This window comes from Lactuca sativa, chromosome 1 (genome assembly GCF_002870075.4).
Source record: "Lactuca sativa cultivar Salinas chromosome 1, Lsat_Salinas_v11, whole genome shotgun sequence".
Classification (NCBI taxonomy): Eukaryota; Viridiplantae; Streptophyta; class Magnoliopsida; order Asterales; family Asteraceae; genus Lactuca; species Lactuca sativa.
The window spans coordinates 106,332,395-106,358,664 of record NC_056623.2 but is presented as its reverse complement, the minus strand read 5'-3'; the positions used below and the strand labels follow the sequence as shown (position 1 = coordinate 106,358,664).

The following is a 26,270-nucleotide window of genomic DNA, read 5'->3' as shown; positions in this document are numbered from 1 at the left end:
TCCCAGAAAGCTTGGTTATCCTTGAAAAGTACATTAGTTTTAACACTTATATAAAACTAATAAGTAGGTAGTGAACTAATTCCTAAGGGTATCACTGACACCCTCTAGTAATCAAAACAGTTATTACTTTGAGGTTAGTTCACTAGGTTTATTATTATTAAAAGTAAATCTCCATTATCTAAGTTGCGATTTCCATAACCATAATAAACTAGATATGGCACGTAACGGGGCCAATATCATTTTATGACTTTGTCACCCGTAGACCTGCCGGTCCCACTATAGCTAGCAGCAAGGTGCGGGATGGTCAGTCCCTTATAGATCTATACACAGAAGTCATGTTCTCCCTCCAGGAGATTCTGGTTACAGGGGTAGTCCTACACTCTCGTACCAGTGGAGTGTAACACGAACACGACACGGCACGATGTCGTGTTTTTTTCACTAACACGAAAACGAACCAATTAAAAAACGACAATACGAAATGACATGACAAAGATAATATTACATAACTATTATTTTATTTAATTCATATTTAATCATATATAACACGATAAAAATGACAAACACGACAAACACATGCTCAATCGTGTCAATTTCGTGTGGATTTGTAAACACGGACACAACACGACACGACATCGTGTTTTTTATACTTGACACGAACACGACACGAAAACGAATTCGAATTTTGATTTCGTCCCGATTTCGTTTCGTATCGTGTATTTTTTTCGTGCCGTGTCATAAATTGACACCCCTACCTCAAGTGTTGTTTGTGATCTTCTTCGCTTCTGGAATAGACAAGTATGTCGTCAATGAACACGATAACGAACTTGTCTAGAAAGAGGCAACATACCCGGTTCATCAGGTCCATGAACACTGCCGGTGCGTTGGTTAGACCAAAGGGCATCACTATGAACTCATAGTGACCATATCGAGTCCTGAATGTTGTCTTGGAAACATCACTCTCATGAACTCGCAGCTGATGGTATCCTGATCTAAGGTCTATTTTCGAGAAGTAACTAGCTCCCTGAAGTTGATCGAAAAGGTCGTCTATTCGCAGAAGAGGATAACGGTTCTTGATGGTCAACTTGTTCAATTCACGGTAGTCTATACACATCCGAAAGGATCCATCTTTCTTCTTTACAAATAACACTAGGGCTCCCCAGGGTGAGGAACTAGGTCTGATGAACCCTTTGCTGAGTAGCTCATTGAGCTGACTGGATAACTCTTGCATCTCTGCTGGCGCTAATCGATATGGAGACTTGGCTACGGGGGTAGCTCCGGGAATTAGGTCGATGCGAAACTCGACTTGGCGTTCGGGAGGAATTCCAGGGAGCTCTTCGGGAAAGACATCAGGAAAGTTGCAGACTTCAGGGATGCTCTCGAGGTCTTTAACTTCCTGTTTCTCGTTAATCACATGAGCTAGGAATCCATGGCACTCCTTTCGCAGGAGCTTTTGAGCTTTGATGCATGAAATGATGCGAAGATTGGAACTAAGCTTATCGCCGTAGATCATGAGGGTTTGGCTAGAGGGAAGATTGAGATGAATAGCTTTTTCGTAACAAATGATATCAGCATAATTGGGACTCAACCAATCCATGCCAATGATAACATCAAATCTCTTTATGGACACTGGCATAAGGTCGATGGGAAAGGAATGATCGTTTAGGGTAAGGGTGCAGCCTAAGAATATATTGTTAGCGTTCTCTTTCTCACCGTTAGCCATCTCGATGGTAAATGTTTCGGTTAATGGTTGAGGACTATGTTTAAGAAGATGTTTGAATGAATGGCTAACAAAACTTCGTTCCGCACTAGAATCGAAAAGGATGCATGCATAAGAGTTGTCGAGAAGGAACGTACCCGTGACAACGGTGGGATCGGCGACTGCTTCCTCTTGCCCCATAGTTAGAACTTTCCCGGTGTTGTTGGTTGTTGTTGCCTTGGGGCAGTTTCGCTTGTAATGCCCGACCTCACCACAGCCGTAACAAGCTTGACCAACACCTGCTCCGGAAGCTTGATTGGTTGGTTGGGCTGGTATTTTGCAGCTCCGAGCAGTGTGGCCCTTTTTGCCATAGTTGTTGCAGAGCATCTCACGGCATGGGCTGGAAGTGAGATGATGGTAGTTGCACTTGTTGCACCGAGGAAGGGTACCAGCATATCTACTGGTAGGTGCTTGAGTGGCAGGAGCAGCAACAGGGGTAGTAGCAGCGTGGACTGCCACTGTTTGTTGTTTCTTTGAGGGCTCTTGCGAAGACTGACCCTTTTTCTGTTTCCAAAATTTTCTTTTCTCACCACTCCCTTTAGCCGGTTCAGGAGTGGTGGTCACTTCATCGAGATCGACTCCATGATCGATCAGAGTCTGCACCAGGCACTTTGCGCTGTCGAAGGTGTTTGGCCTAGCAGCCAAAACATTTCCTTTGGTTGGCTGGGTCAGTCCGCAAATGAATCTTTCAATCTTTTTGCTTTCCGGGGTGACCATTCCTAGACAAAGGAGCGTTAGGTCTTCAAACCTAGAAGTGTAAGCGGCAACATCTGAACCCTTCATCTTTAGGTTCTAGAGTTCGTGCTCCAGTTTTTGCAATTCGCCCCGAGGGCAGTACTCAGCAAGCATGAGCTCCTTCAAGCTCTCCCAACCCATAGTGTTTGCCACTGGTAGGGTTAGGGATTTGACCCGACTATTCCACTAGGTCAGCTCCCTATTGGCGAAAGTGCAAGCGGCGAATTTTACTTTGTTGACTTCAGAACAGGAACGGATTTCGAAAATGGACTCAATTTTCTCAATTCATTGAGTCAGGGCAATAACACCTCCAGTGTCGTCGAAGGATGTGGGTTTTGCATTCATGAAATCTTTATAGGAACACTCCTTCTGGTGTCCTTGACCACCTTCCTAATTTTGGGGCTGAGTACCACCTCCTAGCCCGCCAGAAACGCCGGGGTTCATTTGTGACATTGCAGCAGCTACAACAGCAGTAACGACTGCTTGAAACATGACGGGATCAAATGGAGGAGGTGGCAGAGGAGGATTATTGTTCTTTGAGCTGGGTCTTTTCTTTGGAGGCATCTTGATCTAAAATGATCAGGAGAGAGAGGATGGTAAGTCCTCTAAATAGAATCAAGAGATATAGAACAAGAGATATCTCATTATGGCAGATAGAGTGTTCTACTAAGCGATAAAACAGAAAAGAGTTACTAAAGCAAGTAAACTATTGCTAAGGAAAGAATGAGTAGCAACACTTGGAATGAATTTCTACAATGTATTCGGCTCTGACTAAAATACTCCTATAGTGTTTTATGTTTTGTGACGACGATGACTCGTTATTTGGATATTTGGTAAGTTTTAGGCCTGCTGTACACCACAATCACTCCCAAGCACATGTTGGCCGTGTCTCTAATGAATAAAGTTGATCAGGCTATATTGACCCTAGACACGACTACATAACTGCCCAGGTTTAACCGCAGTGCACAACACCCAATTACTTATGTTTTGTTCTACTCATGGTTACAGTTTCTGGCGTTTAGGTATTCTTGTATACTTTTGAAAAATACTTGTATTTTAAAGTATACTTTTAGTTCAGAGAGCTTCGGCCCCTTAGTGTTTATAGTTATATACCATGTAAGGTTCGGTATACTTAGTTCACTATAAACAAGGGCTTTGATACCAATCTGTCACACCCCGAAACCGACGGCAGAAACGTTCTGGGGCGGAGGACGTCATGTGTAGTATCACAACCAATGTACATAGCAAGCATAGTAAACACAACCATTACATTACATAAGAAAATTTACATTTGTTTGAAAGTAAGGAAATACATGTTTTATATATATATACATCAATATAACAAAAGTAAAGACGAGACTTCTATATGCACCGTCTTCTCCAAAAGAATGTAGAATACCTGTCTAACGAGAACCTGGGAATACAAGCATTTTAAAAATATCAGCATAAAGCTGGTGGGTTCATAAGCGGTTTGTTTCTGGTAAAAGAATAAGTTCCCTTTTGTTTTATGAAAAATTGTTTCCCAAGAAAATCCCATATTTTATTATAAAAGTAGTTTGGTTATTCATTTGTTAAACAGCCGGTTCATGAAAAGTAAAGTTATCCCAGGAAAACCCCTTATTTTCCTTAAAAGTTTGTGGTTGGTTATCGATTCGGAATGAAGTGTACAAGTATCTACCATACTTGTATTGTTAAGTGAAGTTTCCCAGAAAGCTTGGTTATCCTTGAAAAGTACATTAGTTTTAACACGTATATAAAACTAATAAGTAGGTAGTGAACTAATTCCTAAGGGTATCACTGACACCCTCTAGTAATCAAAACAGTTATTACTTTGAGGTTAGTTCACTAGGTTTATTATTATTAAAAGTAAATCTCCATTATCTAAGTTGCGAGTTCCATAACCATACAATAAACTAGATATGGCACGTAATGGGGCCAGTATCATTTTATGACTTTGTCACCCGTAGACCTGCCGGTCCCACTGTAGCTAGCAGCAAGGTGCAGGATGGTCAGTCTCATATAGATCTATACACAGAAGTCACGTTCTCCCTCCAGGAGATTCTGGTTACAGGGGTAGTCCTACACTCTCGTACCCGTGGAGTGTTACCAAGGACGTGTCTCCAATCTTAAGAATAATGAATTTACAAGTAATAATATGGAAGTTCTCGTTTTATAAATGGTATGAATCCTTGGTAAAATATAAAATATAACATTTTATGATAAGATTCATAGGTTCCTTTGTTTTAGTCTTGAAAACTAACTCAACAGTTAATTTCATAGTTGGTTGGTAAAACGGTTTTCTGTGTTAAAAGCATGATGAACATGTAAACATTTCATATGAAATAATAAGTTTTGAGTACAAATCCCCTTGTACTCTTGCTTGTATTCTCCCCCTGAAAACATGAAAAACACGGAAAAAGGTGTAGGGGTATGAACTCACCTGACGTGTGTGTGTCGGGTAAGACGTTAGGTGTCAATTTAGGACTTGAACACGTGTGAGGATCCCATGTAACATGAAGTGATACACAATTGTATCTAATTAGACATTGAACCACTAATTAAGTAAGATAATACACTCCGATGCGCGAAAACACTTTATCTCAAGTGTTGGAAGTGATACGGGTTGCATCTAAGGAGTGTCGGGCCTTGATAAGGAGTTTATTCTTCAAGTGTAAACCCTTATGGGTGTTTACGGTCCACAGACCATATCCCCCATGAGTTTACGGACGTAAACTCATGGGTGGGGTGTTTTGGGTGCTAAAAGGTCTTATGCTTCACAAAGCAGGGTCCTAGGGTTGATTCAAGGGTTATGGAAGTGTTTGGAGCTTGGAAAGACCCTTGGATAGATTTTACGGTTTATGAATGTGTTCTTGATGAGTTTACTGCCGTAAACACATGATTTTACGGCCGTAAACTCATGCTTGGCCCATTCTTGCATGATTTTGGGTTTCAAATGAAAGGGTACAAGGTTCTAGGCACTTATGAAAGCTTTTGGAGGTGTTTAAGGGCATTTTAACACCTTAAAAAGGTGTTTACGGTTCATGAATGTTCATGGACCGTAAACTCATGTTTACTCCCATAAAGACATGATTTTGGGGTTCTAAGTTCATGCATGCAAGTTTCTAAGTCATAGATAAGCATTAGAAGGGTTTTGGAGGGCTTTTGGGGCTTCAAAACCCACTTATGGGTGTTTACGGTTTTGGGAGGTGTTGCCCAACCGTAAACACAAGTTTTTGGGGTACTTGGATGATTCTACCACGAATATGCATGAATACAAAGCTAAACAACAAGCTAGGAAGAATTACTTACGATTTTGGAGCTTGAATGGGGTGTTTCTTGACCAAAACCGACTTGTAGAGAGAGAGTAGAGAGAGAAAGTTATAAGGAGGTGTGAAAAGGCTCAAATGAAGGCCACTCAACTCTTATATAGGGTTAAGTTCACGGCCAGGTGGGGATCCACCCAATCCCGACATAAAACAGAGTTTTAAGATTATACCCGATTAAATGGCTGTAACCCGACTTGGTCGTAAACTAAAAACTTTTCCAAATGAATTCGAGGGCGTTTCACGTGTTTTTAATTCGTTTCGACACTTATAAAAATAAAATAAAAACATTAATTGATTTGCCTAACCCAAAAGTTAACGGAAAATTTCAATAAAAATAAACTTTATTAACGGAAATGGGTTACAGCGATGGAATAAATTTCGGGTTTTCACACCATGGGAGATCAATTGTCCGAGGAAGAACATCGAGTTATTAACAAAGCCAAGCAGGATCTCGCTAAAGAATACAACTGGGATTAGTTGTAGTTTTTTTAGTCGTGTGTTTCGTCTACTATTATTAATTCGTAGTTTTTTTAAGTCGTATGTTCCGTGTACTATTATTATGTCGTAGTTTTTTAAGTCGTATATTTCGTCGACTATTAATGTAATCTTTTTTAATGTTATCTTTTTTATTTAAATTTTAAGTGTTTGTAACATTTTTTATTTAATATATATATATATATATATATATATATATATATATATATATATATATATATATATATATATATATATATAAAAGGTATTGGTAAATGAATTATATATAAAGTTTTGTGTTCATATACATAAAAAATATATATGGAATCGTGTATACAAAAAGGTAAATGAATTATATATGTAGATAAATTTATGCATGGAATCTATGCCATTTTGTCTTCATATATATGTAATTTGTGCAGGAAATCTATGCCACTTTGTCTTTATATGTATGGAATTTATGCATGAATCTATGCCACTTTGTCTTCAAATCAAAGAAACAGTTGATATATATATATATATATATATATATATATATATATATATATATATATATATATATATATATATATATATAAGACATTAATTCCAGGCAGTAGCAAAGCACCATGTCTTCAAATCAAAGAATCACTTCAATGTCGTCTTCGTCATCTTCATCGGACGATGTTCTTGATAATGTAGTGCATTCGGTTGTTTCCATACGTAATATGCTACAACAACGTCTTAAAAACATTGGATCAAGCAACGATCAACGTAAACGAAGAAGATATATTCAAAGACAGCATGAAGCGGCCCACCAACATCTCATGCAAGATTATTTTGACGAGAATGCTCTCTTTGAAGGATATTATTTCCGCAGACGATTCAGGATGCATAAAGATTTGTTTATGCATATTGTAGAAGGTGTGACTTCAGTGTCTGAGTATATGCAACAACGCGCAGACGCAAGAGGTACATTAGGCTTTGATCCAATTCAAAAATGTACTGCTGTATTTCGTATGTTAGCATATGGCACCCCCTGATGCACTAGACGAGAGTTTTAGAATGTATGCACGTACTGCCCGAGATAGTCTGATCATGAATTTTTCATAGTTGTCATGTCTTTGTATGGTCCACGATATTTGCATCGGCCTACTGCTTGTGACATACAACAATTGTATGCTCATCATGGAAATGTCCATGGTTTGCCTGGGATGTTAGGAAGTTTAGATTGCATGCACCGGAGATGGAATGCGTGTCCTAACGCATATCAAGGACAATATACAAAGGGCAATTATCATTATCCCATGGTCGTACTTGAAGTTGTAGCGTCACAAGATTTATGGATCTGGCATGCCTTTTTCGGTAGTGCCAGTTCGCTTAATGACGTTAATATTCTCAATAATTCACCAATATTCAATAAGGTGTATGACGGTACTGCCCCAAATTCGTCATTTGTACTGCGAGGAACAGAATACAAATTTGGGTACTATCTTGTGGATGGGATCTATCATGACCTTTCTGTTTTCGTTAAAAGTTTGTCATGTACGGATGACCCTCAGAGAGCCAAATTTAAGAGAGTTCAAGAAAAATCAAGATATTGAACGAGCGTTTGGAGCACTTAAAAAGCGTTGGCAGATAGTTGCAAAACCATCCATGTTTCCTGATATTTCTAACATGACAGAGGTGATGTATACATGTATCATATTGCATAATATGATATTAGAACATGAAGGAAACGCAATATGTGAGTATGATGAGAATGAAGTCATCCCGGAGACACAACCACTAGAATATGGTGGTCAAGAATGGATGCAAAGATTGAGGATAATTCGGAGTGCAATAATCCATACCGATCTTCGCCGCCATTTGACCGGTCATCTTTGGACGCTGGACAATCTTGATCTAAATATGCCACCAGAAGAGGAATTGGACAGCCAATATTCGAGGAAGACTCGTTGTTGTAGTGTGTGGTTTTTTTGATGAAGTGATTTTTAATAATGAAGTGTGTTTTTTTATGTATTAAATCATGTTTTAATAATAAAGTGTGTTTTTTTGTGTATTAAATAAAAATTATTTGTTTATTAAAATAAAGTAATTAAATTAAATTACATAAAATAAATAGATAAAATATATTTATTAAAATATAGTAATTAAATTAAATTAGAAAAAACAAAATACAAAAAATTGAGTGCTAAGAGTATTACCACATCTTACAAAATGTTAAGTGTAAGTGTTAAACAAAGAAAAATGATGTGGCATTAAAAGTACTTATGTGGCAAGGTGCCAAGAGTGTCACCACCCCTCTTAGTCTAAGTGTTATTCTTGTAAGTATGTAATCATTATGCTAATGGGAGCACAATTATTACATTGAGTACTGAAAGTTAGCAATGCTATATATATAGGAAACAAAGTTTTATTTGCAAAGTTGCAGAGGTTGGAAAGTTGTTTCGCTATAGGAAAATTTAAGGGAGAGGGCATTCATACTTCATTTCGAATCTAAAAGCATAGATTGAAATTTTAATGGGACTTAGTCATGGATATATATATATATATATATATATATATATATATATATATATATATATATATATGAATGTAATGTTGTTCAACATTTGAAATTCTATATATGGAAATATTATAGCAAGAGACTGGTCTAGTATCATGTCTTTATGTAAGACATTATGAATCATATCCCATATGCTTCGGGTATATGATCGATTGCATATGCTATAATATTCACATGTTCTGATTTTCCAAATGCTTAGGTCATTAAGAGGGGAAAATGACTAGAAACGGATATGACTAAAGTTGTGAAACAACTGTCAAGGACAATCTAAGGTTCACCGAAGATTGGTTGCTTGTGAACAGTTGGAGGTATAGTAATTGATGGACCATATTGATATAATTCAAAATAGATAGGATTCTATTTAGATAGTCATATGGCAATTACGGAAATGTTTCCATAATGGGAGTTGGATATTAAGAATCTTTGTGTGACTTAGAGACTTTAATGCAAAAAGGATGTTCAAGTAATGCTCTTTGAATGTGAGACTTCAATTCCAGGGAATTGTATTGTAACATTCTCAAATGGAATACTTTGTAATATCATTGACCAAGTCTCTATGACTTTTGTGCCTAGACATTACAAAAGGAACATTGCGTAAAAGTTTAGACTATAATGGATTCTATTACTGGCAAGGATTTTGTATTCTTACACTTATAATAAGGATTAGGGAATTATGAAATGAGCATCATTGGAAATGTGTTCAACTGATCTATTTCACAAGGTGAGGACCGTAGGCAAACATAGTATGCATTCTTGGAGCATGGGATAACTGTTGTTTTAATTTAAGTATTAAGTTGATTAATCGAAACATTATACAATGAATAATGTGTAATCAATATGGTTGAGTCCATATTGGAGTGGATTATTCTTGTATTCACTTTGCATGTTTTACTTCCTGAATAATAAAGATTATTCAAACATCCACAGTCAATCATACTTTGGAAGTAAGTAATGAGGTAAGACTATCATGAATCCGATTGTAGATTGTCTAAGCGTTTAGACGTACACAAGTTTGCTACAGTGTTCATGAGTACACATGTAATAAGATTTGAGTATTAGATTAAACCCTCGCTCATCTGAATCACTTCATGGATTTTATCACGAGTGATTGTGAGACGATAATATCTTATTTTCTTGAAACGGAGACATATAAGTTGTAGTTTACAAGTCAGTTGCACATTGATGATACGTAAACGCACCAGTAACTTGGTGTTATAAAACATATTGTTGTGTGTGATTGATGAGTAAATTGAGCAAGCATATGAGTCGAAGTTCATCCGTTCCTTTTCCCTAAGAGGGATAAAAGCGATATATGTGGGCCGTTTGATGATTTAGTGATGACACCCTAAGCGCTTGGCCAAGCCTAGACTAAGTTGATGTGTTCAATGTAGTATGTTGTCAGTCGTCATAAATCGAAAGTCAGGAAATAACACATGGACAAAGAGAATGATTATAATCCATGTCTCAGTCCATACAATATCTTGTAGAATGGAGGAATATTTGATCCCTTATCAAAAGGATGCGTTATTGATAAGAGTTGACAACGATTTTTGAGAGCTACAATTGCTAGTCGGTTTATAAGTCGTACTGGCAGTTATAGTTATTAGACTTATCCAAGTGGGAGACTATTGGATTAGGTGTCTAAGCCCATAACTATAATTGGTATGTACTTGACCCGATAGTAGCATGGTCATTTTGGGTTGCCTTCACCGAAGCAATTTGATAGGATAGATACTTGAGAAAGAGGTTATTTGTGATTTATTAATATATTATAAGAATAATTTATTAATTGAGAAATCATCTTATTTAATTGGTATTGATCAACAATTAATTTGGAATTAATTTAGTGATCAAAAGAGACTAATTAAATTAGCGGGGACTAATTAGGTAAATCAGTAATACATATAGTGTGGTCTAATGATCCATGTTAATTTGGGATAGACTAATTCTATGTGAGAGTCCATGAAGAGTTAGTCCAAAAGGCCCATCAAATGAGTTATTAGATTAAAGGTCTAAGTGAAAATATGATACATGTGTTGGTGGTTGGACTTGGTTACTCTGGAGTTGAACTGGCGGCAACGGTATCAAAAAGACTAAAGGGTAAGGGAGTTGTGCAAGCAATCAATGTTGACTCATCAATTTTACCAATGCTCCTTCTAGAAAATAAGGAAGCTACTTTGAAAGTAAGAGACTCTATCTTCATAATCAACTCAACTTGGCTACTAAATACATTACTCTTATGACTTTTTTCATGAACTTGCTATATTAAGTACTAATAGACAAATTTTCTATACGAATTTCGACAATTTGACAAAAACTATGTGGAAAATTTGAAATTGACTACACATTTTGCCTATTTGTAACGCCAAATGTTTATTTATTAGAGTATAAAACTAAATTTTTTTTGTCAAGTTGGCAAAAGTTATATGGTTTAATGCAAGAAATAACATTATACACTAATTGATTTGTTTACTATGGTATCCAACTTTTATTTATTCATATTACAATATTGTACTTTGAAAAATGTACCCAAAAATAGTCTATAGCCATGTCATCCAAATATAATGAAATTTTTAATTGGTAGATTTTCAAAGTACATTGAAATTTTTTTTAAAGTGCAATGTGGTAATAGAAAGAAACGAAAGTGGAAGGGTATAGCTACAAATAAATGGAAGTACTTTGTTATTTTCTTGCATTTAGCCCTAAGTTATATTACACTATTAAACTACTAAATATCATGTAATAAAGAAAGTGAAGGAAAAGAGATTTTCCCTATTTAGTCCAAACATTTTATAAATTTACTGTAGTTTATTTGTTTTACCTTCTATTTTCACATTTGTGCCTTTATTTTTCAATTATCTTTTAAACGTCATTTCTCCAGACAACATTTAATGTAAAAAAAAAAAAGTTTTGTCTATCTCGAGTAATTGCTGTATGAACACTAAACGAGAGATTAAATGATCATTTTACCCTTCATGGGTTCTCAACACGAGGAAAGTTTATCTTCTTCTAGGGTATTTTGTCTGGCGTATATGAAAATCTTGTGATTTCGGAAGCTCTATTGAAAAGTCAAAAGTTGAAGAAAAAGTCAATGATCTTGAAAAATTAATGGTTGAGGTGCAACCTAATGAAAAGGGTGCAAAAAGTCAACTATTGGAAGGTGATTTGATTCTATGGACTGTTGGGAATAAACCTTTACTTCCCCGATTAGAACAAAATCGATGGCCTTTTGAGCTTCCTGTTACGGGTAAAGGCCAGGCAGAAACAGATGAAACCCTTCAAGCGAAAGGGCATCTGCATATTTTTGTTGTTGGTGATTCTTCTACTTTGAGAGAATCAAAGGGAAAAGTGCTTCCAGCTATGCACAGGTAGGCAAGAAATTTGTAATGGTGTGGAGTTTTGCACAGTTATAAGGCCATGATTGTGGTTGTTGGGACTGATGTCAATGGGATAAAAAATTTGCAATATTTTTTTCCCATTTAGAAAGGTGGGATTGTGAATGTGATTGGGAATAATTTTAGTGGGACAAATATTGCAATTTTTTGTCTCATACAAAAAGGTGGGATAGGGACAGATGTCACAGGATAAAAACTGCGTTTTTTGTCTCCTCCGAAATGGTGGAATAGGGACAGATGTCAATAGGATAAGAACTGCATTTTTTGTCTCATCTAGAAAGGTGGGAGATAGACAGATGTTAACAGGATAATAACTACATTTTTTGCCCCATCCCATAAAGAAAGTAGGACATGGATAAAAATTACAATTTTTTGTCCTATCCAAAAAGGTGGGACAGGAACATGGAAAGATGCCAATAGGATACAAATTGTATTTTTTGTCTCATTCAAAAAGATGAGACATGGACAGATGTCAACAAGAGAATAACTAGACAGATGTCAACAAGACAATAACTACATTTTTTGTCCCATGTCAAAAAGTGGGATATGGATAAAAATTGCAATTTTTTGTCATATCTAAAAAGGCGGGATTGGGATTTGGAAAGATGTGTCAACAAGATAAAAACTGCATTTTTTGTCTCATCCCAAAAGCTGGGACATGGCCAGATGTCAACAGGATAAAAATTGTAAATTTATATCCAATCCAAAAGGTTTGGACAAGGACAAGGATAAAAGGGTGGGACACGGACAAGGATAGATGTCAGCCGGATAAAAACTGCATTTTTGGATTGGGACTGTCCTACCCAAAAATAGTAGGACAAGGACTTGCTCTCCATCTTTTGTCTGTGAAAAGATATAAATGTCCTTCTCATCTCATCATAAAAAATAGCCTTAAAAAGGTTTCTTATTCCTACTTATAATTTAATACCCCATGTCATGTGTTTTCAGGTTGCATTTTTTGCTGGTTGGAACATTTGGGCTGCTATCAACAATCGTCCTCTTTTGCCATTTAGGTTTCATACCAAAATTTAAATACTACTTCCTTTTCCCAATAAAACTGCAATCATAATTTGAAAAAAAAAATGTTTGGTTTATTTATGAAATATCTAAAAAGCCCTTTAATATAGATTTCACATACTTCCTCTTACGCTTGTATTGTATACAGATTTCAGAATTTGGGAGAGATGATGTTCTTAGGGAGAAATGATGCAGCCATTACACCAAGTTTCATAGGGGGTCTAACATTGGAGGGTCCCATTGGTCATACTGGTAATTAATTAGTCTTCACTTTTTGTGATATTACCATTTTGCCCTTAAACCTCACATGTTGATTCATGATAAAAATATGCAGCTAGGAAACTAGCCTACTTATCAGGTTACTTACTGATGAACATCGTGTTAAAGTTGGAATCAGTTGGTTGGCAAAATCTGCAGTTGACTCCATTGCAACTGTGCAAAGTAATATCACCAAAGTCCTTACGGGTTCTTGAACACTACTTTATGCCCTTATTTATTAGGCTCTTGATATTTTCTGTAAATATATTTATATTAACTAATTTTATACACTCGTTTCATTTGTGCTTCCTAGTCCATGAGAAAATTTATTGCACTTTTTTATGAATAGTAGTTTTCAAATTGAATTTATATCATGCAATATATTGCAATAGACATGTATATACATACATATGTATAATATACATAGAACATGACATGAAAGGGCAGAAATGATCTAGCACAAGTCCTCCATGAAATATGAAACTTTCAAGAAATGCTTTTCAAAAATAACAATGACATTGTGCTTATGATTGTACTATTGGGTAATAATAAATAACTTTGCCAATCAAATACGTAAACATTTATGAAGAATGAAACATTTTTTATTTTTTTATGACAAACAAACTTGGGTTTTTTAATAACTTTTAAGCGTCACAAGTTGGAATAAAATCAAGTGGATCTATAAAAGAGTGCAAATTTTGGAACAAGGGTTTTAGAGACGGAAGTATCCGTCGCTATTCCGTCGCTAAATGTTGTTTGCAATGGATCAGCGACGGATTCACTCCATAGGTAATTAATAGGTGGCTAATTTCTCGGCGAGGGTTTTAGCGACGGAGAGGTTTTTCCTTGCGACAAATGTAGCGACAGAATATCCGTCGCTAAATGTCACTCAATACATTTACTCAGGGCATTAGCGACAAAATTTGATAAAGTCATTCCGTCGCTGTTCTGTCGCAAATTTCCGTGATCAGTTTTTTTTCGTAGCAAATCCCTTGCAAAATTATTTTTTTTTCGTCGCTGATCTATCGCAAACTTTAGACATAGTTTTTTTTCCATAGCTAATCCCTTGCAAAATTTATACATTATTTTTTTTTTGTTCCGTCGCTGATCCGTCGCAAACTTTAGACATGATATTTTTTCTGTAGCTAATCCGTCACAAAATTGATGCATTAAAATACTTTTTTTATTCTCACGAATCCGTCACAAACTTGTAATATCATTTTTTTTATTATGATTCTCAAAGAAAAAAAATACTACAATCATCAAAATTTTATACTAAAAAACATCAAATAACCATACAACCAAACATTACAATACCAAAACTATCAAAGTTTACCAAAGTATCATTCAAAAAACATCCAAAACCAAAACTATCCATATAACATCAAACTCCCAAAGGTTTAACTTCAAAATAACATTTTAGCACCAAGAAATCCAAAGTATGCATCGAGAAATGAGTTTTCACAAAACATAACTTCAAAATAACATTTTAACTGTTCTCTTCATTTCATGTCCATCCAATCATCTTCGATTCTCATTTTGTGGTGCACCCAGCACTACAATTCACGTACAAAAGGAGAAAACAGAAAAAGATGCTCAAAGGGCAGGGGACCACTACCAATCACAATGATCCTGCTAAAGTGGAGGAATAGCAGGGGTATATTGGGAATTAACAGCCAAAGTGGGCAGTGCGGTTATAAGAAGTGGGGGGCAGAGCATTTTAGGCAGGCAGAATATTTTTAGAAGATTCATCTTCTTTTGGGAGACCATAGCATCTCGAATCGCTATATCTATCCTGTTCTTCATTGGTTTCCAATTGTTCTTATTTGTCCCTGTTGTTTCTTTGAACATTGTGTAATAGAAAGTTGATTCCGTTGTCATTACTGTGTTCTATTTATCAAGTCAGTAAGTTCATAACAAATTGGTATCAGAGCCTTTCCCTGGGGTCATGGTTGGAGGAAAAGAGACGGGATGAGCTCCACTCAAACGGGTGGAATCATTGGAAAAAGAGTTGGGGCACCTGAATGATCAAATGGAGATACAAGGGCATCAGATCCAACATCAGGCGGACTCCCTGGCGTCGATGCAGATTAAGATGGACCAGAAGTTTGAAGAGATTTTGAGTGCGGTCATCAAAGGAAAGAAAACGGGAGAAGAGTCGATTGTGGATGAGCCCGTTTTCTCCGTGTTGGAGACGCCGAAGGATGATAGCGGGGGTTCACGACAGGGCAGCATGGGAAGATCTGGTGGACATGGGGACGGAGGCGGCCGAACTTCGGGAGGCGAGTACGGTGGGGTGACGAATTGGCGATTTCGGAAATTGGATATGCCATTGTTTGACGGCGAAAACCCGGATGGGTGGATTTTACGAGCAGAACGTTACTTCAACGTTTACAAACTTTCTGAAGCCGATAAGCTAGAAGCGGCGGTGGTAGCCCTTGAGGGCGACGCTTTATTGTGGTTTCAATGGGAGCACAAACGACGTCCAGTGACCAAATGGCAAGAGATGAAGTCCCTTCTCTTACGTCAATTCCGTCCAACAAATGCAGGTACGTTGCACCAGCAATGGTTAGACCTAATACAAACCGGGTCGGTTTTAGAATATCAGCGATCTTTTATCGAGTTACTTGCCCCGCTAAACAACATACCCGATGATATTACTCTGGGCCAATTCATCAATGGGCTACAAGAGGACATTAGGTCGGAAGTCCAGCTCTTGAGCCCAATCACAGTGGACCACGCCATGGCCTTGGCCATTAAGGTTGAGCGTAAGCTCCAATCCCAGCAAAATCGGAAATCCGCTCCCACCACTAATCATCGGAACAATTCTCCGGGAACCCTAACCGGCACGCCCTTAATCACTCCGATTAAGAAAACTTTCTTTTCTTCTCGCTCTTCACCAACATCTTCCCACCTTGCAACCACTAAGCCAAAGACTACCAACAAGTTGGGTGGAGAGATGAGGAGGTTAACTGACAAGGATTTGCAGCAAAAACGAGCCAAAGGGCTCTGCTTTCGATGTGATGAAAAATGGGGAGTAGGGCATAGATGCAAAAAGAAAGAACTCAGTGTGTTATTAATTCAAGAAGAGGATTTGGAGGAAGGGGATAGACCAGACGAAACTGATGATGAACCTGTTCTAATCACTCCGGAATCACCAGTGCTATCTGGAATATGCTTGCATTCAGTGACTGGTAACACCAATCCAAAAACTCTCAAACTCAAAGGAATGATTAATGATAGAGAGGTGGTGGTGCTCATTGACCCTGGTGCCACCCACAACTTCCTTTCCCTGGCAACTGTAGAGCAACTCCACATACCTGTTAGCCCAACTCCCCCGTTAAGAAATTATCAACATGCTATCAACCTTAAGGAAGGGACAGAACCTATCTCTATTCGTCCTTATAGATATTCACATGCACAAAAAGCTGAAATCGAAACAATGCTTCAGGATATGCTCGCTTCCGGTATCATCCAGCCATCCCATAGTCCGTTTGCCAGTCCAGTGTTGTTGGTGAAGAAGAAGGATAACTCTTGGAGGTTTTGTGTGGATTACCAAGCCCTTAACAAGGTCACGGTTAAGGACAACTTCCCAATACTGGTGATAGACGAGTTGTTAGACGAATTACATGGATCACAAGTTTTTTCCAAGCTAGACCTGAAGTCAGGTTATCATCAAATCCGCATGAAAGCAGAAGATACCCCAAAAACAGCCTTCAGAACACACGAAGGACACTATGAGTTTAGGGGCATGCCCTTCGGCCTTACCAACGCCCCCACCACCTTCCAGTCAGTCATGAATGAAATTTTCCGACCCTATCTTTGGAAATTTGTGTTGGTCTTCTTTGACGACATCTTAATTTATAGACGTGATGAAGGTCAACACCTTTCCCATTTGAGGACGGTATTGAAAACATTACAAAAACACGAGTTTTATGCGAATCCAAATAAATGCGAATGGGGCAGAAAAGAAATAGCATATCTGGGCCACATCATCTCAATGCATGGAGTGGCTGTAGACCCGGAGAAGATCAAGGCGATAAAAGATTGGCCAATCCCAAAAACTCTACGGGAACTCAGGGGTTTTTTGGGCCTCACCGGATATTACCGGAAGTTTATCGCCGGTTATGCTAGCATGGTGGCGCCAATGACGGATCAGTTACGCAAGGATTGCTTTGATTGGTCACCACTAGCCACAAAGGCTTTTAACAACCTCAAGTCAGCCCTCCGACAAGCACCGGTCCTCGCCATGCCAGATTTCTCCAAACTCTTTATCATTGAAACAGATGCGTCCGGAAAAGGTTTAGGGGCAGTTTTGTTACAAGATCGACATCCAATTGCCTTTTACAGCCAAGTTCTTGGGGTTAAAAATCGATTGAAATCAATTTATGAAAAGGAGCTGATGGCCATTGTCTTGGCTGTTAAAAGGTGGAGGCACTACTTAATGGGTCGACACTTTTTGATCCGAATGGACCAACGTAGTCTTAAGTACTTGATGGAACAACGGGAGGTAGGCCCGGAATACCAAAAGTGGATGTATAAACTTTTGGGGTTTGACTTTGAGATTTAGTACAAACCAGGAGTTGCCAATCGAGTCGCCAATGCTCTATCACAAGAATGTACAAAATCAAAGATGGAAATGTGCAATCTTATCTCTAGTTGGACTTTCCCTGTTGATGAATTAAATCAAGAAATAGCGGAAGATTCGTTCATTCAACAAGTTAAAAAAGACATAACGGATGAAGGGAAACATCACGTGGGTTATACCGTGGACAAGGGAAGGCTGTTGTATAAGGGTAGGTTGGTCATACCCCAAAAATCTGAGTTGATTCCTAAGTTGTTAAATGAATTCCATGACTCCGTAGTAGGCGGACATGCAGGAGAACTTCGAACGTATCAGAGGCTAGCAGCTGAATGGTATTGGGTGGGAATGAAAAAGAGTGTCCAGAAGCATATCCAAACATGTGCCTTGTGCCAAACACAAAAAGCTTTAACAACCCACCCGGCAGGTCTCCTACAACCGTTGCCCATTCCAACCCAAGTTTGGGACGAGTTGTCCATGGATTTTATAGAAGGCCTTCCTAATTCGCACGGTTACAATGCTATTTTGGTGGTGATTGATCGCCTCACCAAATACGCTCACTTTATAGCAATCAAGCATCCCTTTACCGACACCTCCATAGCATCAATATTCATTAAAGAAGTCGTTCGCCTACACGGGTTCCCATCTTCCATTGTCTCGGACCGGGACAAGGTCTTTATGAGCTTATTTTGGCGAGAGTTGTTTAGACTTCAAGGAACGAAGCTGCTGAGGAGCACGGCCTACCACCCACAAACAGATGGGCAAACAGAGATTGTCAACAAGTCCATCGGGTTGTACTTACGGTGTTTCATTCAGGGAAAACCGCGTTCATGGTCACAGTGGTTGCCTTGGGCAGAATTCTGGCATAACACCTCTTACCACACCACCAGCAAAACCACTCCCTTTAAGGCTTTATATGGTCGTGACCCACCGTGAATAATTCGGGCGCAGACAGGGCAAACAGGGGTATCAGCCATGGAAGATCAACTCATGGAGAGAGATGCCATCTTGGATGAGCTTAAAGGCCATTTATTGCAAGCTCAACAACGGATGAAGACCCAAGCTGATAAACATCAGAGAGAGGTGTCTTATGCGGAAGGGGACTCAGTTTACTTAAAATTGCAACCTTATAGACAAAGATCGGTAACCAACCACCCCTTTCAAAAGCTGGTGGCTAGATTTTATGGACCGTTTTTGATCCATAAGAAAATTGGGGCTGTCGCATACCACCTACAATTACCGGACACAGCTAGAATACATCCAGTTTTTCATGTCTCACAACTAAAGAAGGCCATCGGTAACCAGCCCGCTCACCCAGAACTGCCAATTGACTTAACAGACGACTTGAGGCTCAAGTGGGAACCAGAAAACTGATGGGAGTTCGATCCATGAGAGAAGAGATGGGTCAAAGAATAGAGGTTTTAATCAAATGGAAGGGGGTGCCAGAATTTGACGCCACCTGGGAGGATTTCCAAACTGTTAATGGCACATTTCCCGACTTTGACCTTGAGGACAAGGTCCTTCTTTGGGGGCAGAGTAATGTGGTGCACCCACCACTACAATTCACGTACAAAAGGAGAAAACAGAAAAAGATGCTCAAAGGGCAGGGGACCACTACCAATCACAATGATCCTGCTGAGGTGGAGGAAGATCAGGGGTATATTGGGAATTAACAGCCAAAGTGGGCAGTGCGGTTATAAGAAGTGGGGGGCAGCGCATTTTAGGCAGGCAGAATATTTTTAGAAGATTCATCTTCTTTTGGGAGACCATAGCATCTCGAATCGCTATATCTATCCTGTTCTTCATTTGTTTCCAATTGTTCTTATTTGTCCCTGTTGTTTCTTTGAACATTGCGTAATAGAAAGTTGATTCCGTTGTCATTACTGTGTTCTATTTATCAAGTCAGTAAGTTCATAACACATTCCTATAAAACATTATTCAAAACAATCAAAAGTATCAAATACAAAAGGTTAACAAGTCATTCAAAAACATCAAATACTAATGGTTAACATCATATTACCTCTAATTTTCAATTTCCCATCATATTTTGCAAGGCTGCATACATCTTCTCCGTTGCTTCATATTTTGCATCAATTTGTTGTTGTTTGGCATCTATTGCTGCAGCTTTGGCATCCATTTCCAAAAATATATTACAAAACTTTGTCATTGTGGTTTATTAAAAAAATACATAAATGTGGGCAAAATGATAATTTTACCAGGATTGGATATGCTTTAATAAAAAACCGTAAGGGAAAAATGTAAATTCCATCGTCCCTGAACGATGACCATATCAAAAAAAATTGTTGCTAGATCATGGCAAAATGACCATCTTATCCCCCCCCCCCCCCACTAGGCCCTTATCAAAATTCTATTAAAAATACAAAATTTAGGGCAAATTTGTCATTTTACCATATAAATCCAAAACAATATGAAACCAGGGGCAAACAAAACAGAGCACAGATCACTTCAAGATTTTTCAATAAAAGAAAGGCAAACCAAGGGTAAAATGGTCAGAAAAGAGAAAACCAAACCAAGGGCAAACAAAATGAACATGAAAAAAGACATGGTAAAGAAAAGAAAAGCGACATAAATTGAATTTCCAGCAAGCAGAGGAGTATATGTGCCCACGTGTTTCTTGACAAAATCTACCACCTACACATCATATCAGGTGTTTATTAAACAATACTTATTCATGGCAGAAAGAGGAAATAAAAATACAAAAAAAGCTATACTTTATTTTCCCTATTTGAAAAATTTTCAAGTAAGCTAAACAGTTTGCAACTATTATAAATTAATAATGTTGATTTATAATTTACATGATTCCCTATGTTATGTAAAATATAGTTGTTTTCATAAAAAGTAACTAAGGACAAGAGTTAGATTACCATGACATGTCTTAAAACTAAATTCTATTAAAACGTAACAATACTTTAATACAAATCAATGAAAAATAGATAAAAGTAAATTGTTGTTTCTACATCCAAGATTTGTTACCTAACTTGTAATTGATATCTATGACACCTGAAGTATAAGTATAACAGTAAGTAAAGTGGCTTAAAACTATAGTCTAGGGCCTGTTTTGTAAATAGGGAGATGACTTTGACCCATACAGAAAGATACGTGTAAGTGATTTGCAATCAAGGTTAAGGGCTGAAACTTGAAGACTTTGAAGCTGTTCTATCACATGAATCTAATGATCCTTCTGCAGTGCTGAAAGAGAGGTCAAAAAGAAGGAAGAACAAGGCTAAGAGAGTTAAGGACAAGAAGGTTGATTGCAACATTGATTTGGTAAGAGAGTTAATGTTTTTTTGGAAGGAATGGAATCTGTCTAAAGAGTTGGTATCGAAGGAATTGGAATTGGAATTGAAATTGAAATTGAAACTTTTCTAGTGAAATTGTAGGGTTAAAGGGGTATTTTAGTATTTGTTTGATGAGAAAGAAATGTTGGAGTTTGTGAGTTCCGATTGAATTGAGTTCCATTCAGATGCCATTGAATTGAAATTGAAATACCCTTTTTTGATGAGTATTTGTTAATTTTTATTGGTAGATATTCAATAATTAATAATAATAATAATAATAATAATAATAATAATAATAATAATAATAATAATAATAATAATAATAATGTTATTGAAGGTATGGAAAGTTGTTGAGGCTCCAGCAGATGATAAATTTCAGTACACATATTTTGCACATAAAGTAAAGAAGCTATTAGCATCGGATTCCCGCTTACAGCCTAATAGATATGCCCTTGAGATGGGTGACATGTCAAAAGTTGGTTCAGAAAAAAGCATATAAGACGTAAATGCCCTCCAAAACGTTGAAAAGTACTATGAAACTAATGTTTTTTTTTCTTTTGGGAAAGTCTGGAAGAGAAACAGAGAGCTGAAAAAAGAATAAGAGAAACAATCGGGAAAGAATTTGTGCCAAAGTGGTTTGACATGACAGACCAAATTGCCCCTACACCAAAGAGCTGAAGCTGATAAGTCAAGTAGTGTTGAAGATGTTACCTACACCAAAGTGGTTTGGAAATGTTGCTCAAACTGATTGACTCATCATAACTTTCTCTCTCTTTAATTTTGACATAAAAATGTTTTTTTTTTTACTTTTTCTTTTTCAAGTGGTAGATTTGTTTGAAAGTTTTGGTGGTTTTGTGACTTGGTAAGATTGTAATTGTATTAAATGTTTGTGTCACAAGTAGTAGATAAAAAAACTTGTTAGTAGTTTTGAAGCTTTTGCTATATATTTAATCCTTATAAATGATATATTATTCAACTCAATCAAATGTTGAGATATGTTTCAAATGGGGATTCACCATAAGGGATTCCCAACATATCAATCATAGTATACTTATTATGTATATAATCTCTATTTCAAACAATCGTGGGTCACTTAATAAAATATAAAGATTATAAGCAAACTTTATAATATTTTAATAAATTAAAAACATAATAAACAAATAATAAACATTGTTATAATCAAGCTTTTATAAAACAAACTTTTTAATATCTTATAATATCTTACAAACGGAAATTAAAATACATAATTTTTCAAACATAATACTAATCAAAAAAGGACGTAAGGGGGTTCCTTTAAAAGTAAAAATAAATAAAAACTCATCAAAAAAGGGTATTTCTTTCTCATTAAACAAATACTAATAAAAAAGGGTTCCTTTAAAATTAAAATACATAATTTTTAATATCTTATAATATCTATCTAAAGAGTTCCGATTGAATTGAAATTGAAACTTTTTGTGTGAAATTGTAGGGTTAAAAGGGTATTTTAGCCCATATACAACTGTCCTGTTTAATTGCTTAGCCCATTAAGTCAAAAAAGAAACAACCCCTCAATTAGAAAATAAAATTTTAATCTAATTAAAAATCATAAAATTCCTCAATTGTTAAAATATTTATAAAGAAAATGGGTTTTACCACATTTTTTAATTTCAAAAACTTGAGTAATGGAAGGTATCAGATTCCATTCCATCAAGAAAAACAAACAACTTTTCTTAATTCCAATGGAATGAAACTTTCCATTCCTTTTCTAATTCCACCACACCAAACACTACCTAAGTTATTATAAAATTAAAAACCAAACATACATAAAATAAAAAAATAAAAAAATAAAAAGGTGAAGAGTATCATACTCCAGAAATGGTATCTATTGAAGGTGTCCCAAGAAGATCAGGTATTAAATCCAACTGATGAACAACACTTTTACCAAGGAAAAGTGGTTTTCCAGTTAATACTTCTGCAAATATACAATGCAATTAAAAAGGTTACAATTAATTATTTAAATAGAAAAAAAAAACACACACAATTGGGATATCAGAAAACATAAAAGTGTTCATGATAGCAGTTAAAGATTGATTTTAGATCTAAAATTAACTAAAATCAGATAGAAAATGGAATTAACAGTGTTCAAGATTGACTCAAAGAACTTGGAAAAACATAAGGGTATATCTAGAAATGAACCATGACTAGGTAAATATAAGCTTTAAAACAGAATGTAAAATTGAGGAAGAGTTGTGGAAGCAATATGGAATGCTATTCTAGTCTACTGGTATTTATAGTATTAAGGTGCATCCAGGTTGTTATTAAGGAAACTCACAGCAAAATGGAAATCCCATGTCTTCTCTAACCGAGGTTCAAATTCTCAACAAATTATGATGAATTCAATGCAGCCCACTTCTAGTCTTGACCCAGGTCAAAGTATGAGTGGGAGTGGGGCCCAACAAGTGAACATGAATCCTATGGGTTCCCTACAGCCGAACCCAAACATGCTTCATATTAAACAACAAGAACAGCTTCTTCAAAGCCAACAACTGAAGCAATTTCAAAATCGCCAAATGCTGCAACAATTTCTTCCGAAACAACAACAACAATTCAGACAATAGGGGACTCAAGTTAACCAAATGACTCAGCTTCATGATATGAAACTCAGACAACAACAACAGCAAATGGGCGGTGTGAAACCGGGGACTTTTCAACAGGTGGCGGGACAGCGGGCGGGGTACCACCAACAAATGAAGCCAGGTGGCAGTCCGTTTTCACCTCAGTTAATCCCAGGTGGGGTCCCCACAAATTTCTCAACACGCTTCTCCACAGATTGAGGGACAGAATATGTTTAAACCTGCTAACTCGCCTTTTACTGTTCCTTCACCTTCAACTCCTGGAGCTTCTCCTTTACCAGGGGAGTTAATGGGTGGTGTTAGTGTGTCATCTTTGAGTTAATGTGTGTGTGTGTGTGTTTATGTGTCTGTGTATATCTCTCAGTGTAAGAGCAGAAGGTTTTTTATGGTCATACCAAAGTGCATTGATTTCTTTGAATTACATAAGCTGTATATTCAGAGAGGAACAAAACTTGAAAGACTCCAATGGCTATCAGAGTAATAATGCCCCTGCCTATGCTCATAATGTCCATGTTCCTCTTCTGCCTCCTTTCCTATTTACCTCTAATTCACTCAAACATTCACACTAACTAGCATTGTGATTGGAGCTTGCAATATTACGCCCAAAACACCTTGGGATTTTCCAGCTTTAACAACTTTGCATATTAGGGGCATTGTATTGTGTGGAGGAATGACGATTCAAAAGGAAAAAAAAATGGAGAAATTAAACCCTAACGTAATATATTGTGCAACTAAATCAAACCTAACCTAATATATGACTAAAGCAAATAAAATCAAGAGATTTACCTGAATCGGAAGTTAACGAAGAATAATTTCAGATTTTAAAATTGTGGAGGCTGTTGGAATTGGAAGCTGCAATGGTCCGTTCTTGTCGTTATTTGTTTGAACAGAGAGGGTGAGATTAGGTTAAGCAAGCTGCAACTCAATAGTTTCGTCAATTTCAGATTTGGGTGAGAGCGTGTTCAATTGGAGTGACAAATCCGATTTGGGACAGAAGAAAACTTACACGAAGTTTGGAATTGGAGCGTCAATTTCAGCGAGAGATCGTCAATGTTAAAAACACAACGTGTATATGCTCTGTCGGTATTCTCTCGCTAAACAAGTACCAGATGGCCAAAAAGTCTATCTTTTTTCCCTCGTTGAACCCTCGCCAAATTCCTTCGTTTTCCACCGATTACCGAGGGATAAGAGTCCGTCGATAAATACTTGTGAGATCTGTAGTTGATCCCTCGCTAAACACTCTCTAATATGCTAAATGTTGAATAAATAAAATAATTGTTTAAATCATCGCAGATCTCTCGTAATTCCCTCTCTATAAGCCTAAAATTTGCTACAGATTATATCCCTCTCTAAATCCGTAGCTGAAACTCAAGTTTCTAGTATGCTATTAAAAACTATGATATGATACAAGTTAGGGGGAGCTGATTTGTTAGAGACGTGAAGAGTGTAAATATATTGTTTGATGAGATCATGCAAGCCAAACATTGTGATTGTGGTTTATCAATGATAGAGCGTATTTTTCCTGATTCTCTTCCCTTTTTGAATAAATAGTGTATTGCTCTTTTAATATTTTTTTAGGTTTTCCCCCATTGTTTTTTTTTAATATATATTTTTTTGTGATTATGTATGGTTATGGAAGAAGCATCTTTGTGATTTTATCAATATAAACAAAAGTGATTTTGCTTTGAATCCCCAACCTTTATTGCTCCTGGCTTAAAGAATATTATAAACATTGACCATAACCAAGTCCTTGTGGGAATTCATAGACCTGTTAATATTCCAGCAACCATGTATACTACCTACTTTGCATAATATATACCGTTGAACACATTCTTATTCCCTGTATTAAATTTCAACTCTACTAATTAATCAACATAGATCTGGCCATATAATTGTAAATTAAAAATAGAATAGTAGTATTAAACTCTCTTTTAATCAATAATAGTGACAGAGAAAGCATTACAAAGCACTCAGCTTTTATAAGTTTTTTCCTCAAATTTACACTTTCAGCTCTTCCAGATCTTGTTTCTTGTTTATTTTATCTCAACGCTACAGAAAACAGATTTACAGATTTTCCACAGAATCCTCAAATGAGTACAACCAACCTCAAAAGCAAGTATACTTATCTAATAAATACGTTGTATTTTTTTATAGAGAGTATGTTACTATTATGGACGAAAAAAGAAAAAAAAACATACGAACAGTATAATACGTTGCTATGATGGATGAAAAATAAAACATGTTGCTATTATGGAAAAGCAACCACCT

At 36.8% G+C, this 26,270-nt stretch overlaps 1 long non-coding RNA gene and 1 pseudogene across 2 annotated transcripts; one reads left to right on the top strand and one right to left on the bottom strand.

Annotated features, from left to right (window-relative positions):
• The first annotated feature begins 6,899 nt into the window (after positions 1-6,899).
• Positions 6,900-13,724, top strand: LOC111879271 (alternative NAD(P)H-ubiquinone oxidoreductase C1, chloroplastic/mitochondrial-like; annotated as a pseudogene).
• Positions 13,725-20,598: 6,874 nt separating this feature from the next.
• On the bottom strand, positions 20,599-25,525 carry LOC111879311 (uncharacterized). 2 transcript variants are annotated; one of them, XR_006191735.2, is made up of 5 exons: positions 25,009-25,525; positions 24,789-24,917; positions 23,702-23,954; positions 23,238-23,341; positions 20,599-20,743 (listed from the first exon to the last, which is right to left on the bottom strand). It is a non-coding gene; the product is annotated as an uncharacterized LOC111879311 (long non-coding RNA). The 2 variants fall into 2 exon arrangements; XR_006191734.2 differs by lacking the exon at positions 23,702-23,954 and having other exon boundaries at positions 25,009-25,512.
• Positions 25,526-26,270: the final 745 nt, after the last annotated feature.